Raw genomic sequence first — 12,462 nt, forward strand, 5'->3', positions numbered from 1 at the left:
GGCCCGGAGCCCACAGGCCCGTGGCAGGGGCCTCCCCTGCCGTGTTTTATGGCTCCTCTCTGGGCCCCTAATAGCAGTCACATTTTGAGAGTTTGGAGAAGGAGCGTGAAGGCCAGTCAAGTGGAGAAATCACGTCTCGTAAATGGGCCAAACGTGGATTTACACAACAGCCTGTGACAAACGCATCTTCAGGGGGCGATCTGGCAGGAAACATCCCTTTTTCCAAAGGACGCCCAGGCCCTGGGAGAAATAATGGGGTCTTTTTAAGGATTCTAATTCTTGCCGGTGCTGACAGGCTGAGGCCCAGCGCTGCCTCCCGCTTGGAGCTCCCGTGCACCCCGCACTGTCTGTCCCCGGGCCTCCCAGGTAAGCGTCCTGCTCCCGGGGGGCCCTGCATGTCCAGTGTCTGGCCTCGCGGTTCCTGCCTGCCTCCCTCCTTCCTGCCCACACACGACCTCAGAGGACACAGGGCATGTCTGTCCCTGGGAGCCCGGGCTGCAGACAGCAGGTCCTTGGTCACTGCTGGGTTTTCTCCTGCCTACAGCTCCAGGAGATTGGGGGGGGTTTCGGGGGCTCCTGAATACGTCCCACGGCCTCATGAGGCTGGGGTGCAGTGGCTAGGGCTCGGGCTAGAAGCTGTCGTTCAGTAAAGAAAGAAGGGCATCCCTCACGTCAGGCTGAAAGGGCCTTGGTGGCTCTCCATCCCACGCCTGGACGGCCCAATGGGGGAACAGAGACAGATCGCGGGAAGGCACAGTGACTCACCCCTGCAGGGTCTCTGGGCACAGAGCAGGGGAGGTGGTGAGGTGGGTCTGGAGGGCACACAGGGGACAGCAGCACACTGAGTCCTCTCCCATCCTGCAGGCAGGGACGAGGAGCTCCATTCTGCAAAGGAGGGAAAGTGACTCAGAGAAAGTGCGGCTCACAGTGGAGCAGTGGGGCTGCCCCAGAGCCTTCCTGCTTCCTCAGCCCGCTCTGCTCCCTCCAGAGAGAAGCTCCAGCACTGTTCACCCCCGGCCGCGGGGTCTGGTTCAGCTCAAAGCGCCGCCGGCGGCAACAGTGAAAGGCGGCTTGCACATTTTCAAGCAGAACAGAACTTGCAGACGCCGAGGCTCTGAGTCTATGAATGAGCCCACCGGAAGCTGAGCCGCCTCCTGCCTCCCTGTGCCGGGAGCGTGCCTGGAGGAGAGCCCCGAGGCTCTTCAAGGCCTGATGGGCAGTGGAGGCCGCTGCATCTCCCAGGAGAGCAGGGGTGATGGGGTAGGGGGGTATGGGAAACAGGGGCGCCCCGAGACACAGCGGAGCGCCCACCTCGCAGAGCCTAGCGGGTGCTGGACCCAGGGCCCCCCCGTTCCAGGGAGCAGGCTGGAGCAGACCCCCTTCTAGGAGAGCCCCTGCCGCAGCTGTTCCCTGCACCCGATGGAGCCAGAGGGACACTAAGTACTAGGACTGTTTGAAACAGTCATATGCTAGGTCCCATCCGAGGGCCTCCCTGAGGTTCCCGAGAGCCACTGGAGGGTCTCCGACAGGACGCCAGCATCACTGGAGAGCCCCAAGCTGACTGAGGCCTGGACACACGGGTTTCTGTCCATCCCATCGCTGGGTGCCCTCAGGACAGCCACTGCTCCTCTCTGATGACCCCCGAACAAGCCCTCACTGGGCCCCCACCTGGAGCCAGGCCTGTGTTAGACTCAGAGGAGGAGAGAGAACCCGGTTAGCTTGGTCCCTGCCTGTGGGGACGGAAGCAGAGATGTCACAATACTGCTGGGGCTGGGGGTTTATTCAACCGTAGACTTAGTGACTCACCCCATTGCAAAAGCCAACCCTCGGCTGCCTCTTGGGCCGGGCCCGGGGTGCACACTCTGGGGGCATTCACCCTTGGGGCCACCTCAGGATCCCAGACCTGGGCAAGAGGGGAAGCAGGTACCCAAGGTGGGCTCAAGGCCATCTGGGCAGAGAATCCCAGGGTCTCAGAGCAAAGTCTAGAGGGGTCCCACAGTCCCCTTTCCCTTGGTCCTGCAGAGTCGCTGTTGGTGGGTGGAGAGCAGTGGAGGAGACCCCAGGGGAGGCAGGTCCTCTGTAGCATAGGGGTCTCTCATGACCTGGTTTAAGGGCCATTCTGCCCTAAATGTTTGTCACCCCCTGCCCTAAGCTGGAAGACCCTGACCAGCCTGCAGAGTGGGCGCCCCTCACCCCCACCCCGACCTACCCTCCCCCACACGCATCCTCCCCTCCTCCACTTGTTCCCACCGAGTCTGCTTGCCCTGCCCGCCCCTTGGCCCATGTCCCAGCCACCTGTCCCCCCCAACTTGGCTCCACGTAGCCTGGCGTGCTATTCAGGAACCTGATCGAATCCGCTACACACGTGTTTTCGCTGTGTGCCAACCCCTCACCTCTCCTGTGCCGCTTACAACAGAGAAAAGGGGAGAGGAAAAAAACAAAACACTTGGGCTTCCCGAGATAGATAGTGTCTGAGACACCGAGTGTTGAAAGCACTTCATCTCCTGCCTACACTATGAAGCTGCTGATGGGTCAGACTGCCCTTATCTTCATGAGGTGAAGTCTCTCCACACAGAGAGACAGAGGGGGGGCTCCCTTCCCCACCTGCTCGACTTCCTGGCATGCAGGCTGCAGGACCAAGCGCTCCTGTCCCCAGGGCGCAGGGACTCCACCCCACCCAGTCCTGTGACACCTCCCAGGCTCCGCTGGAACAAGAGGTGATGGATTTTGCAGAGCTGTTCTGCCTGGTAGGGGAAGGAAGGGAAGGCAGCTCAGACGAGGGTGGATCAGGGATGCATCCCTGTGCTGGCGACACCCCAAAGCAGTCCCTCAGCTGCGCCTCTTCCTCGCTCTGTGCACCTCCCATCAGGCTGCCTCCTGCCTGAAGCTGGGTCTGTCGTGGGGCCTCACAGAAGGGATGTGATAAGAGTATTAAGGGCGCAGGCTCGCGGGCTTCAAATTCTGGCTTGATGGCTTCCTTGCTGTGCCGTCTTGGGCAAGGCACTTCCCACCCCGGGCCTCAGCTTTCTTGCACAGACAGGGACACCAGTTTGAAGACGGAATGAGAAATGCCCGGAAAATGGACAACATCGTCCCCGAGGTGCAGCAGGTACTGGACACAGGTCGGCTGTCATCTGTCATCTGTCACTGTCCAGGTCAGTATCGGGATCAGCACTGATGCACCGGGGCCCCACGAGGAGCTCTCCGGGGAGCACGGGTCACCCTCCCCACCCCACGCACTTCAGCCCCCCGTCCACACGGCTGCTGTGGCCAGCACAAGGCCAGGCACCCCGATGGGCCCCTCTTGCAGGCAGAGGCAGCATGGAGGATGAATGCGGGGGAGCTGGGCCCGGCTCGCGGGAGGCCGCACTGAGCAGGTGCATTTCGGTGACAACCAGGACAACCGTCCCTGAAGCGCAGAAGCTTCTGAAAGCACCAGCTACCAGCCAGTCAGGGAGTGAGGGGGCACGTCTCCTGCCGGGCTTGGGGCTGCCGGGGTGACCGCCGATGCTTAGAGGGGAAGACTGAAACTGGGTGGGACAGGGAGCCTCTGTTCTCACAGGCCTGGGTTCCAGGAGTGACAGGTCCTCAAGGCTCGCTCTGCCACTTGTAATTGAGCACAGGGGGGATCAGAGGGGTTGGGGTGGCCCCTGGGGAGCCCACAGCGAGCCAGCCTCAGCTCCGTGGTTCCAATGCCCAGGCCAGGGCTTCTACTCTGCCATCCCCCCTGCAGGGAGTGACTGTCCTCCCCCAGGGCCCCCCCCCCCCCGAGCTGGGGTCTCCCAGGGGACCCACGCAGCCATCCTCTTGAAGCCTCATCATTTTCCGGCCTTCCAGGCCCTTCCACCAAGTACCTCTTTTCCAGCCAGCCCCAGGTCCTGATGTGAAGTCCTTCTTTGGAGCTGTCTTTGTGGGGATCCTGAAGTCTGTTTCATTAAAACAGTGGGGCTGGGGAAAGGGAAGCCGCAGCAGCATCCGCTCCTGAAACTGCTCCCACCAGCCCCGGGATGGGTAAGATTTACCTGCACTCGCCTGAGACGCTCCCCACGCCAACGACAGGAGTGCCACTGCCCATGGTGACTTGAATTAGGTTCTTGGCACATCTCCCCATGGTAAACCCACGGAGCTTAGGGTGAAGCAGAATGTAGGCGATAGGGAGGAATGTGTGGCTTGTATTCAAGCAATTGTTTAAGTTTCAGATTTTCCTGTTCTTTGTGGATTTTTGGATGAAATGTATGTCCTGGCTGGACCTTCTGCTTCAGCGCTCACATAAGGTTGCAATCAGGTTGTCGGCTGAGGCCAGGAAGTTGTCTGAAGGCTCAACCAGGGAAAGACCTGCTCCCGAGCTCATGCGAGGTGGTTGGCAGGACGGTTCCTTGAGGGCTCGTGGACCGCGGGCCTCGGGTCCGGCTGTGGGTGGCTGGTGGCTGGAGGCAGCCTTCAGTCCCTTGCCACGGGGGTGTTTCCCACACGGCAGTTTATGTATCAAAGTGTGCAAGCCAAGAAAGCGATAGGAGGAGTTGACCAGCAAGACAGAAGCCACGATCTTTTGTAACCAAAACACGGAAGTACCATCCCATCACCTTTGCTGTATTCTAGTGGTTCGAAACAAGTCACAGGTCCTGCCTGCCCTGCCATCCCAGAAGGGTCCCTGCCCCAGGATAATTCATTAAAGCTCTTAACACCATGGGCGCCGGCCTCCCATCACATCCCATCCAACCCCGCCCCCTCCCTACCCTCATTCACTCCATCATTCATTCAGCAAGTGTTTACGGACACCTGTTCCGTGCCAGGCCCTGCGCTGGGCACTGGGAACAGGGGACTCAGCCCGAGGCAGCCCCCAGTCTGGTGCGGGGAGGTAGGAACTCACAGGAATGACATCCCTCCCAGCCACTCTGGCCACTCCAGCTCTTGGCAAAATGCAGACATGCATGACAACCTGGTTGCCCAGCCAGCCCTGGGCAAAGCAGGGCCTCCTTCTCAGAGAACAAGTCATTCCGAGACCTCCCTCCTCTCTCTCCCCACTCCCTCAAAACTTTCTTTAAAAACCACAGAAGAAACTTTATTTATCCTGGGGCTTTGGGGCTGGGAACAGAGGCAGATGGCTCCGGAATTAGCAGCTCAGCAGACACAGAAGGTTCCAACATAGCTCGGAACAGCCCAGAACGACTTCCTTCCCCAGCCGAGTGTGGGGAGCAGCATGGGCAGCCCTTCCGGGGTCACTACCCCTTTCTTCCTGCCCTTCTGACCCAGCATCACGTCGGCCAGAGGCAGAGAAAGGGCTCGGAGCCCAGGGAATCAAAGTGACAGGAGTCATCCATCGTCACCAGAGGGGCAGAGACAGCTGCTGCCCACCAGTTCACACCCCCTTTCATAGGGCAAGGCTGGTGCTGGGCGGTGGCTGCCCAGCCTCCCCCTGCCACCCCATGCATCCAGGTGGGGCCAGTTGGCACCTGTGGTCAATGGAATGTGGCTGGAGATGATGTGGTTCCCCTCTGGGCTGAGCTGGAGAATCACTTGGTGACCTGCCTCTCACTCACTGCCCTTCCCTGGGAGCCCTGGAAGCCCCGTGTGTAGATGACGTCATCACAGATGAAGAAGCCTGGGTCTCCGCATCCTCGCTCAGAGGAAGCGCCTCCCCGGAGGAGCTCCCCGGACCCGCCACATCCGCTTGGACTTCACATGGAGAGAAACCATCTCTTCCTGGGTGAAGCCACTGGGACGTGGGCCTATTTGTCACAGTACCTTGCCTGTCCTGACCGATACAACCCAGGCCTACTCCTCATCCGGCCCTTCATCCAGTGGGCACTGGTCAGGCTCCTCTGGGTGCCCCCTCGGGGTGCTGAGTACTGGGGCACAGCCGCGAACGAGGCCCCCAGGCCCCTGCCCTTGGGGAGCTCCTGGGTGCCACTGGGGAGACAGCCAAGCAAAACGAGTAAGCGATAAGAACAAAATATTACGAAGGAAAGAAGCAGGGTGATAAGACAGCAGACACCAGCTTTGGAGGCTGGCGGGACCTGGGGAGGGAGGTCGGGGAGCGCGGAAAGAGGGAGCAGTAGGGCCCGAGAAGCTTCCTACAGAGAGAACTGGCAAGTGCAGCCCCCCTCCCCCACCATGCTGGCCACTATTATGCAAATGACTCCCTTCCATCATCACCACCACCCTGGGGGGCTGTCACTGTCCCCCCCATTTTTCAGGGGAGCTGCAGTGAAGGGGCAAAGGGGCCGGGTCACTGGGGCAGGAAGTATGTTTGCTGTTTTTTGTTTTTCCCATGTGGAGATGTGTCTCAGAGTCCAAGACGCCCTGGCAAGGTCACGTGTCGCTCCTGCTGGGCTCCCACACCTGTGTCTCGGCCACCTACAGAGCTGGGGCTTCTCACACCTACAGGTGCCCGCAGGCCACCTTGGGTGCTTGCTCAAGTGCACAGTCAGATTCGTCACGAGCCTGGGGCAGGGCCCGCTCTTCCACAACTGCCCGCCGATGCTGCCGCCACTGGTCAGCCCTGAGGGCAGCAAGTTTCTAGAACAGAGACAGGCTTGGGTTTGGACTAGCTGGTCTGGCCTCCCAGCCCAGCACTCAGCCTCCAGGCCAAGCCCCTGGAGCTGTTCGAGTCCAGAGAAGGACCGCCTCAGTGACTTCTTAGAAGAGGCAGGCCTGACCTCAGACCTGGGCCCACAACGGCAGGTGTTACAGGAGCAGGAAGTAAGGGAGGGTACTCACCATCCAGCACTTCCGGGCTGGCAGGGCCGGAGGTCAGCGAGTCCCAGTGAGCCGTCCAAGGTCATACAGCCTGGTGGAGCGGATACCCAAATGCAGGCTGGGGGCAGGACCTCTCTTCCGGACCAAGGGGCTGGGGTTCTCTCTGACCTGTGAAGCTGGGTGTTTGTGGCTCGGCATGAAATAGGCCTCCTGAGAAACATTTCACGCCAGAAAGCTCTTTTGAGAGCAAACTCTGAAGAACTCTCAGATCTACCTGGGGCGCACAGAGTAACTTGTTCCTGATTGAGCCAAATATCACAGGTCACAGCGGGACCACTTTCAGTGTTTGAGTCTTTCTGCTTCCCTCACCTCTAGTAACCTATGAATCTGCAAGCTTCTCCTCTCCTCCTCGTGCCGTGCAGAAAGCCCCTTTATTTCTCCCGCATGCCCTTCCCTTCCTGCTCCTCCCTCCCTTCTTTCTGCCAGCCAGTGTTTTTGACCCTGCTGTGCCCTGCAGCGTTCTGGGCCCCAAGAAAACAACAGAGAGTGAGACGCAGGAGAAGCCCAGCCCTGCCCGGGAGCCTCCAGCCTGTCAGGGAAGGCAACAGAAGGAGGTGGTTGGGGGGCCTCTGCCTGCCCTCCAGAGACTTATGCTCTCCCAGGACTGTAGGGGTGAGAAGTGGCACATAAATCAACAGTGACAAGCCAGAGACTCCCAGGGTGCAGCGAAAGCACAAAGGGTGTATCACGGAGGGCTTCCTGGAGGAGGAGACACTAGAGCTGAGTGTTAGGATGAATGGGCAGGAGTAGGACAAAGCAATGCCAGGGGATGGCATGTCATGAGGGCCCTCCTGCTGCCAGCAGAGCTGGGTCAGAGCCGGGTGAGCTCTGACACCTAGCCAGGTAGCCCTCTGCCCAGGTAACCCTTCTGCCTCTCTGGGGGAGAAAGGCCTTTCTCCTCCTGCTGCCAGAGGCCTCCCTGAGGCTGCGGGGCTTCCTTCACCCCAACAGTCTCCTGCTCAGGATCCTGGAAGCCCCATGTCATCAGGGCCCTGAGTTTCCCTGCCCGTGGCTTTGCTCACAGCTTTCGAGAGGCAGCAGTGTCATCGAGAAGGGCCCAGACCCGGGCTCAAACCTCACCTCTGCTCTGTAGCTCTGTGACCTGGAGGGAGTCACTGTGTCAGTCTGGTGGGGCCAGCATGGTGGGGGAGGGGGGCTGCACTTGCCAGTTCTCTCTGTAGGAAGCTTCTCGGGCCCTGCTGCTCCCTTTTTCTGCGCTCCCCGACCTCCCTCCCCAGGTCCCGCCAGCCTCCAAAGCTGGTGTCTGCTGTCTTATCACCCTGCTTCTTTCCTTCGTAATATTTTGTTCTTATCTGGGTATCTGAGCCCTGATGCTCTCATCTGGAGATTAGGGCTGACTCTAGTGACGGCCACCTGCTGCTGGACCGACGGCAGAAATGCCCCACCTGTCCACCCTTCCACACTCTTTGTAATGTGACTCGAGAAATGGGACTTCTTTCCTACCCCTTAGATATGTGCTGCCCTGTGACTCGCTTTGGCCAATGAATGTGTTGCATGGGATAGCGTGCTGACTTGAATCCTGTGCCTCAAGCAGCTTTGTTGTACTTCGGTTCATGTCCCTGGAAATCGGAAACCTCCATTTGAAGGAGTCCGGACCAGCCTGCTGGAGAATCAAAGACCACATCAGGCCTCCAAACAGGCACAAAAGCCAGCCAGCATCAGCAAAGCCAACCCACAGCTGAGCTGCCAGCTCACTGCACAAGCCTGAAAGAGCTTGGCCAGGCCAGTGGGACTGTCCAGCCAACCAGAGGACTCGTGAACTAAATGAATACACATTGACTTAAACTCCTAGCTTTTGTGGTTGTTCCACACCATCACTGTGGGCACGCACGGCTAGCATTCACTCCGTTCAGTTATCGTGAAGAGGACATAAGCTAGTAGACATAAAAGGCTTGGGGCCTGTGCCTGGCACCCAGGAAGCCCTAAGTGGGCATTAGCTAGCATTATTGCTCCAGGCCTGCCTGGTCCTAAGGGGGAGCTCTTCCTTGTCACCCAAGTCAAGGTCTGGATGGACAATATCCTCAAAGCTTGTGCATCACCAGCAGCATAGACACCGTGGTGCTGCTACTCGAGGCTGTGTGACCTTGGCGAAGTGTCTTCACCTCTCTGAATTTCTACTTACTCCTTTGCAGAGCAGGCAGGGGGCTGTCCTCCCAGCAAGTACTGACAGAGGATGCAAGGTGCAGGGGTTCGGGAGCCCCCCCGCCCCCCAGGGAGAGAACCATTTAGGGACTGCACAGGGAAGGCAAGGGACACCCAGGTCTGATGTCTCTGGATCATATATGACACGGCTCTACCCTATGTCCTTCACCACACTCCTTAATCGCCTTGGGGTCGTAGGGTTTCTCTTGCCAGTATCCAAATGGTCCTGGCCGGTCTTCTCTTTCTCACCTGATAAGACGGAAGCTGACTATCTCACAGGTACTGGCCCTTCCTGAAACATTAGGAAAATATGTGTCCCTTCCCGTGTAAGATCCTTGAGGACCGTGACTTTCTTCTCATTCATCCTCCTACCCCCTCAACGAATACAGGGCCAGGCAGAGAGATGGTGCTCGGTAAATGTATGACAAATGACTGAACAAATGCCATGCAGACGGGGATGTTCATTTTTCCCACATCCCCCTTCCTCCTTTGGAAGCCATCGCTCAACCTCCAAGCTGAGGTGAAAGCTCCCAGCTCCAGTCATACTGTTCCGATACCTCCCCCATCACAGCTCACCTTGCTTCAGCCAGAGGGTTAAACTGGAAACATAGATCTGACCACCCTATTTCCTGCCTTTGCCCTCTATTTAAAATACTCCACTGGTCCCTGCTGTTGGGATCAAGACCCAAATCCTGAAAGTGGCATTTGAGACCCTCCCCCAGTCTTGCCCCTGTCCCCCCTCCAGGCCCCCATTCACTTTTTGCCCTCCAGCCACACGGTCTTGGAGTTCTTTGTGATCGCCAAGAGCCCTCCTGCCACTGGGCCTTTGCATGTGCTGTTGCCTGGTCTGAACACTCTTCCTCAGCCCCAAGCTCATCTGCTAACTCTTTATTCTCCAGATCACAGCTAGACGGTCACCTCCTCTGGGAAAAACTTGAAATCTTCCATTATATGCTTCACAGCCCTTGTGACTTTACACTCCTTTGTGTTATTCTAGTTAGTGTCTGTCTCCCCCTTCACACTGTGAGTTCCACCGAGCCAGGACCATGACAGTTTTGCTTACTTTGATTCTTTTCACACAATAGCTGTCACGTAGTAGGTGCTCAACAAATATGTTAAATAAATTAATGCCTGCTGTGGTCTGGAAGATCTCAGAGGGTCCCCCGGGTGGGAACATCTTGGGCACAGGGCTGGTAGTGGGGGCAGGCAAGACAGGTGTCTGGGACACAATATTTAAGGAGATGCTCTGTCAGCCCCAAATGCCTGGTGCCAACCTCAGGGTCTGCATTTAATTGGCATCATTAAATGCTACATGAAGGGAGAGCGGGCTGACAAGAAGAAAAGCGGACTTGAGATTTCACAGAATCACTGACTCAGCTTCCGAGCTGACGTCTGGAAAGCTCACCTGTGCACAGAATGGATCCGCCTCCCGCCAACGCAGGCATCTAGCTCCAAAAATAGTACCAAGAATATTTCGCAGCAGCAGAGCTGATGCGTGGTTTCCTGCCCGCGGGCGGCGTCCCCTTCTGCAGGCTCAGTACCCGGAAAGGGGCGTCCACGGCCGAGCAGGGAGGGCGGCCGACTGTGGACACAACGGGGTTCTTACCTTCCGGGGCGCTGCTCACTCGGGGGATTTGCAGGGAATCTCTGGCGAGGAGACACTTCGGGGCACGGGGTCTGCCCCGTGTGTGGGGCTCACTGGCTGATGGGCTGTGGGCTGATGGCCGCATCGCAACGCCTGTGAGACCGCGGTCCCCTCACAGCAGACGGGCCAGGACACTGCTCTCCTCGCGGCCATTCAGGAGCGCCTGGGACAGAAGCCAAGGGAACAGAAGTGCCCAGAAGCTCCTGCTCGCCCTGCCTTCCTCCCCCTGCCTGGGAGCCGCCTCCACCCCGGGGCAGGACACAGCTCCCCCTGCTCTGGGGAGAGGGTCCCAGGGCCCCTGCCCTAGGAAGATCCTGAGCCTCCTCATGGAGAATGCCAGACCCAGAGGCCTAAAGAACTGGGGGCAGCACACCAGGAGCTGCTCCATCCCCCTGCATGCTCTTCTCCTCTAGTCTCCGTCAGGGCTCAGCCTGGCTCCCCCTCCTCCAGGAAGTCCTCCCTGATGCCTCCAGCCCATGCCGGCCTCTTCCTTTCCTAACTCCTCTCCTGTGCTCTGTGGGGCAGGGTGGGGTGGGGGAAGGAGCCTGGGCCTTAGTGGTGGATGCCTGGGGTTTGGACCTGATATGCCATCCTGAGCTGTGTGACCTAGGCATATCACTTGATGTCTCTGGGACCCCATTTTCTCCATACACAAATATTTAGTTAGCATCTATTATGCACCAGACACCGTGTTTCCTGGTGGTGGCCGTGGAGTAGGGCTGGGACTCACTGGGTTGTGGATAATAGAAACACATCACAAACTGGTTGAGACAGGACTTGAAATGCATTAGCTCATGAAACAGGGATGCCTGGGGGGCTGCCGTCCTCAGGTCTGCCTTGATCCAGGGGCTGAAGCACTTGTGGCCCGTCTACGCAGAAAGCGTGCTGGTTCTGCAAGTATATATAGCAGGAGCCAAAAGGGTGAGGACATCTACCTTCTGGGGGCTCACATTCTCTCTGCCCCCACCATCCTTCTTTTTCTCTTTCACGCCATCTTTCAGAGATTTGTTTACCTGCGCTGGTTTCATTTTTAGACAGGCTTCTCTCAAAACTGCCACCAGCAACTGCAGTCCTACACCCTTAAAGGAAAGGCCTCTTTTACGCTACTTTTAGCAGAAGTCCAAGGCCAAGCTCTGATTGGATTAACTTGGGTCACGTGCCCATCTCTGAGCCAATCCCTAAGTCCAGGGGAATGGAAGTCACTGATTGGCCATGCCCAAATCACATGTTCGCCCTTAGCGCCTGGGTGGTCTCCATGCGGGCCAGAGACTGCGTACTGGTAGGTGAGGGGCGTGGTTTCTAAAGAAGGAGGAGGAGCTCGTGGGGGCGGGGTTGGATTCTGAGCAGGTGCAAACAATCTTAATGTGTAAGGTGAAACTAAATCCTGCTTCTTGCTTGGCCACTGGCCTGAGGCAGCCCAACTCAACTGGGCTAATGTGGGGCGACCTTAAGGAACCTCCACAATCAGGACACGGTGCACCTGCGATCTAGCACCCCCTCCAGACTCTGCCCGCCTGGATCCGGTGACCACCCCTGCCTCTGGTCCTCCCAGCAGACCTGGCCTCCGTCTGAGGGGGCCGTGGGTGGGCAGAGCCGCTCTGAAGCTGGCCGTGCCCAGAGCACACAGTGACCCGAGCTCCCTCCCTGGCTGTGTGACCTGAGTTGCTCAGCTGCTCTGAGCCTCAGTGTCCTCATCTCTCAAATGGGAACGATTAATGGCCTTGTAGCAGGGGGCGTTGTTGGGAGGGCTGGACAACCTGTGGATCACCTGGCCTCGGACCCAGCACATCGGAGGCACTGTCGCATACAGGAGGTGCTCATGGAGCGGCAGCCTTCAGTCTGCGGCTTTGCCGCCGGCAGCCGGATGGTGTGTGTTGCTGGCAGGTCTGCCTTCC

At 58.3% G+C, this 12,462-nt stretch overlaps 1 long non-coding RNA gene across 2 annotated transcripts in view; it reads right to left on the minus strand.

Annotated features, from left to right (window-relative positions):
- The window catches only part of LOC115939876 (uncharacterized), a 16,008-nt gene extending 4,345 nt beyond the window's left edge, over nt 1-11,663 (minus strand). Inside the window, exons 1-3 of one of the 2 annotated variants that reach the window (XR_014144553.1) lie at nt 11,581-11,663; nt 10,529-10,730; nt 766-885 (exon numbers count right to left, since the gene is read on the minus strand). This is a non-coding gene — a long non-coding RNA (uncharacterized LOC115939876). The remainder of the gene's footprint in view (nt 1-765; nt 886-10,528; nt 10,731-11,580) is intronic. The other variant, XR_014144552.1, reaches the window with a different exon arrangement.
- Nucleotides 11,664-12,462: the final 799 nt, after the last annotated feature.

Source organism: Leptonychotes weddellii, chromosome 4 (genome assembly GCF_054177405.1).
Source record: "Leptonychotes weddellii isolate Sample4059 chromosome 4, ASM5417740v2, whole genome shotgun sequence".
Classification (NCBI taxonomy): domain Eukaryota; kingdom Metazoa; phylum Chordata; class Mammalia; order Carnivora; family Phocidae; genus Leptonychotes; species Leptonychotes weddellii.